Source organism: Octopus bimaculoides, chromosome 9 (genome assembly GCF_001194135.2).
Source record: "Octopus bimaculoides isolate UCB-OBI-ISO-001 chromosome 9, ASM119413v2, whole genome shotgun sequence".
NCBI classification, from domain to species: domain Eukaryota; kingdom Metazoa; phylum Mollusca; class Cephalopoda; order Octopoda; family Octopodidae; genus Octopus; species Octopus bimaculoides.
Window position 1 is genome coordinate 47,264,928 of NC_068989.1, and position 6,051 is coordinate 47,270,978.

The following is a 6,051-nucleotide window of genomic DNA, read 5'->3' on the forward strand; positions in this document are numbered from 1 at the left end:
ACAATTCAAATAGATATAGATTTTGTCTCTTAATGTGATTGATGCTAAAAGTAAACTATTACGCGTCTAGTGGCCAAACCAGCTTGACGTCATGTCATTTACTTAGCATATTATATTAATAACGATTAGGTTTTTTTTTTAATTTTGTATTTCTTTTTATTATAATCGTATACTTTTATATATGTTTTGATGATTATTCTTCCAGAGAAAGATTTTTTTTTGCAAGATATAACTTTGTTTTTCTTGTTTTCATTTTCTTTTTTTGTGTTTCCTTTTTTTTTTTTTTTTAACTCAGATGCTTTGAGAATAGTCACCTAGCAGCAGCGTTGATGAGCATTTCAACGATCTCTGAATGATCATCATGATATGTTTATATAACTGAATAGAAGAAAGAAAATACTCACACACACACACATACACACACATACACACATATACACACACATACACACACATACACACGCAAAAAAAAAATGACAATGTTTAGAGACAGAGAATGAGAAAGAAAGAAATTGAGCAAAGAGTGAAACAGAAGAGAAGTGAGAAGAGGGTAAAAGGGGAGACATGAAAGTAGAAGAGGAAGAGAAAGTAAGACAGAGATTCACAAAGGTGTATAGAAAACTAATGGACGCAACCAAAACTGGATGCATACCAAAATACATCCATCCATCCATCCATCCATCCATCCATCCATTGATCCATCCATCCATACTACATACAAACATATCACATGGGCCCTGCGATATTTAACACACTACCTAAATAACAGTCTTAAGAAATTAGGCTTCTCAAAACCAGATGGGAGAAAACTAATTCGAAGACTATAGCTCCAATCCATCACTGGAACTGTAAAAATCTGTAAAACTTTCCAGAAGTTTATCATTTAAGTATATATGAGCATGTCTAGATATGCAACTATATGAATGCGAATATATAGATATATCAAAATATACACTTCTGTGCACATACATACATACATACATACATACGTACATACATACATACTTACATACATACAAAAATAACCTGTTGTTGATGTTGAACTTCAAATGAAGAAGCCTCGAATCTAGGTTAGAAACTTTCTCTATTGTCAAAAAATCTTAAAATCTTGAAATAAAAACTCAACAATGACATACATACACACGTACATACATGAGGTACAAAAACAACGCAGTGCAAGGTAATTCAAAGATGTAACGAAATTCAAAGGTATGGTAATCCATTGTAGGAATATCCAAGAATTAGGTATTCGAAATCAAGGTCCAAAGGATATAGAGAATCCGTGTGAGCGTGCGATAATAGGCAATGTAATCACACAGGTTCTTTTCTTGGAGTATTTTTTCTCCTCTATGGAACTTTCTTCTTTTCTCATTCTGACGAAGAGCCATGCCCGAAACGTTAAACCCTCATCTTTTTTCTATCTCAAACTGAGCATCAACTTAATACATTAACTGTTTACTGTTTGTTGTTTTGTTTTATTGTTATTCTCGATTTACATACATACATACATACATACATACATGCATACATGCATGCATACATACATACATACATGCAGACATACATACATACATACATACAAAAATACATATACGCATGCATATATACATACATAAATGTATATATGTATACATACATAAATATATACATGCGTACATGTATACATGTATACATGCATAGATGCATACGTACATACATAATTCTTTCTACTATTGGCACGAGGCCAGACATTTTGACGAGAGTGCGTTAGTGGATTACAGCAACGGGTCAGTACACGACGGGTACCTATTTTATCGACCCCGAAAAAAATGAAAGGTAAAGTCGACCTCTGTTCAATTTGAACTAATTACTTTATAAATATACATTATTTCTCTTATTCTTTTGACGGTTACAGCGTAGGACTACGGCCATGCTAGAGCACTACCTTAATTAATTTTCTTTCTTTAAGTTTTGTTTTCGTTTTGTGGCTGGAAGTAAGAATGATTGTGTTTGTAGTAAGTGTGCTTCCTTGAGTTTATCCTTGAATGATCGACTGGTTTCAGTAGAGGTCCCTTTTATATTTCTGATTTCTTTAGGTTGACAGTTGAACAACTTAGGACCTCTAAATATCAGACCGGTACAATAGAGTAATTTTGCTTGTGATTTAGAATTTGGTATATTTAGAAGCTGACAGTATCAACCTGTTCATACATTAACATTTACTCTTATAATGAATTTCGGAACATACACCTCCAAGATTTTCCGCATATATGTGATAGTATATCTCTCTTCACCATTCAAGAGAGTAAAGACGCAAAGCTTTCAAACGTTTCTAGTTATTAAGGCTTTTATGCGAAGTTATTCTACACGTGAGCGTTCTTTGTGATCCTTCAGCAACTATGAGTTTGGAGACAATAGTTGTGAGCAGTAATCTAATCTGCTCAGAACTAAAGTTCTCCATAGAGTCGGCGTAACTATCGGTTCTCTTGTGATCAAAGTTCGTAGGCTCCATCCTACGAGATGTCTGCATTTAGAGGCCTGTCTGGTGATGCAGCCAATGAAAGATGTACCATTTGACGTGATTAGTCCTAACTCTGGTATGTCATTAACAGCTTGAATTATTCTGTCATGTGATGCCAAATAATGTGATTTGTGTGTATGTCCTACGTAATGAAGCACCTTAAATGTAGATGCATTTAATTTCGTATAAATAAAGTTTTGCTCATTTTAGAGTGTGACGGTATTTTTCGGTTTTTTGATAGCTATCGATATTTTTGTAATCGTTAGAATGGTGGAGTGCTTATGTAGCGTATACCTGATTGGGTGATATTAAATAATGTTGTTGTTGTTGTTGTTGGCACTCCGTCGCTTACGACGTCGAGGGTTCCAGTTGATCCGATCAACGGAACAGCCTGCTCGTGAAATTAACGTGCAAGTAGCGGAGCACTCCACAGACACGTGTACCCTTAACGTAGGTCTCGGGGATATTCAGCGTGGCACAGTGTGACAAGGCTGACCATTTTGAATTACAGGCACAACAGAAACAGGAAGTAAGAGTGAGAGAAAGTTGTGGTGAAAGAGTACAGCAGGTTTCACCACCATCCCCTGTCGGAGCCTCGTGGAGCTTTAGGTGTTTTCGCTCAATAATCACTCACAACGCCCGGTCTGGGAATCGAAACCGCGATCCTATGACCGTGAGTCCGCTGCCCTAACCACTGGGCCATTGCGCCTCCACGATATTAAATAATAATGATCTTAGAACCGTGCTCTGAGGTATTCCACTTATTACAGATGACTTTGCAGAGGGAAGAACGTCTGTCACGACAGGTTCTTTCCCACCCAGTAAGAAGTCAAAATGCCATTCTCTAAGTTTTCTGGTGATGCCAAGATTCATTCTATATAACAGATGATTTAGTGATCAATCTTGTCAGATGTCCATTTAGTGCCCATTCCTCTCAAGAAATTACTGAAGATTGCGTTGTGGCGTCAGGCAACTTCGTCCAATACGAAAACCTTGCTCTGTATCATCTAAGAGGTTGTTTTCCTCAATGCACGCAATTCTTCTTTTGTGGACAACGTGTTCTATAATTTTAGATGTGTGAGAAATGAGAGGAACATGTCCGTAATTTTCATCTTCAGCCATGCTGCCTCCTTTATGTATAGGTGTTACCACTGTGTCTTTCAGTAGTTCTTGGAATTTGCCGGTTTAAAGAAACTTTTGACATAGCAAGGCTGTTTTTGCATGTTTTTAACAGTTTGGCCGGGGGACAATCTGAGCGGGATTCAAACTCCTAATGCTGAGTTTATATCAAATTCATTAACAGCTGCTGCAAGTATATCATCTTCCATAATATCATTAATTTCTAAATATGTATCAGTAGTTGAGTTCTAGGGATCAAAGAATATGTTTGGATTATGTAATAGTTTGTTAATTATAGGTTGGAGAAATCCACTATCATATCGTTGAGCCAAGAGTGCTAATATCCGTGATGACTCATCAGCGTATGACCCACTTTGATCCACTTGAGGGCCAAGCCGGTTATGTGTAAGGATTTTTGTTTAGAAAACTGGAAAAAGAACTTAGGATTATCCTTTATAATCTCCACTGCTCAGTATTCCTTTAACGAATTTCTTTTACTTTATAAGATATCTTTAGGTTCAGTGCAATGTTTTTCTATTTTATTTTATTTTATTTATTTCATTTATTTATTATTTTTTTGGTAGTCTTGTCTGTTCAGAGAGTTTGATATTTTTATTTGTTTTGTTAGTTTGCTTCTGTTACGTATTAGTATCTGTCTAGCCCGTGGAATCAAGTTCTTGCAGGAATAAACTTATATATATATGGCGCACGCATTTTACTGATTATGATTAACTCCTCGAACAGAAAATTCATTTCCTCGTAAATATTTAGGTTGACAGTATGCTGGGTCCGGTTTGTTTTGAGGGTCTCAGTTTCAATTTCCTTTCATTTGGCCTTCTCGAAATTCCAAGTTCATGAGGGGTGTCATGTTTGATGTTATTTATGTGCGTTGCCGTCTTTGAACCATATACAAATAATTGTATCATGTTGTTAGAAATAGCTGTTGGAATGACCATATTGAATGAAGTCTGTATTGGTAGTGTTATGTCTCAACGCTACTGTTATCTAGCACCTTCGGATGATCTCTGCTCAACCGCTACACAACTGCTACTCGATTGCTACTCAACACTCCTAACATGGCCAGACTACCTATATTTATTTCTTCGGAGATCCTACTTCTTCGCCTGGGGGTGTCGACACAACAGGTAGTAAAGACTAGGTCGAACATGCTATTTCCCATTGTTGGACGGGTAATTATTTGTTGTATACGAAAGGCTTTAGTGATGTCGAGGAGAGCGAGCATAACTCCTCTGCTTAATTGTTTAATTCCAGTATGGATATAGCCCATAGGCCAGCTGTGACTAGGAAGATTTAAGTTTCCAAGGAAAAGTAAAGTAGCCTATGATCTGGCATCACGTAGGGTTTGACTTTCGAGTGAGAAAGCATCACTGAAGTGAAATCCGCGGTTAACCGTATCAGGAGGATGGTAGGCAATGTGTTATGATCAAATTGAGGTTGAACAAAAATCAATAATATACAAATTACCATTTACTATAAATGCTATCCGTGGTTTATAAAACTCTGTGCTGATGAAAGATTCAAATCTTTTAAATTCGTTAATTACACTTTAATCTTGGGCAAAGCAAATTTCAGTTAGCTTCATTTCATTATCCCACATTTTCATCAAGTCCACTTTACCTTTCCTTATGCGTGTATGTGTGTGTGTGTGTGTGTGTGTGTGCGTGTGTGTGTGTATGTGTGTGTGGAGTGTTTGGTACTTTGTTTAATCTAAAACAAACGTATACACGCACAAACGTGCATACACAAATGCACGCGCCTACACACGCTTCTCTCTGTCTCCTTTCCTCTCTCTCTTTCTTTCTCTCTCTCTCTCTCTCTCTCTCTCTCTCTCTCTCTCTCTCTCTCTCTCTCTCTCTCTCTCTCTCTCTCTCTGACACCCACTTCTCTGTTTATTTACATTTGTTCTGTAAATACAACATATTTAAATGGATATTGTGAAAATTTAGATAGCAAATAATTATTTGTTATTCACTTGAGATTTTTTAACAATATTTAACTTTAGTTATTCATAACCGTTATGCGAAAGCGCTCACGCAATAAGCTATAACAATCAGCGAGAAGCCTTACTCCAGGTCACATGCAATATGTAAGGTAATCTTTCTATCTGTTTATCTTTCTGCCTGTCTGCCTGTGGGTCAGTCTCTCTGTCTGTCTATTTAGCTACCTATCTGCTTTTATATCTACTTCTATATCCGCAAACCTTTTACATATCCTTAAATTTTTATATCCATAAAACCAATACAGAAAATTAAACCTCCTTATACTTCCTTTTCTCAACTAAGTTTTATTGCATTTTATCGTTTTACTTAATTCTTCCATCTTCATCATTTACATATCCTAAGCTATCCTACTGTGCTCTCTCTCTCTCTCTCTCTCTCTCTCTCTCTCTCTATATATATATATATATATAT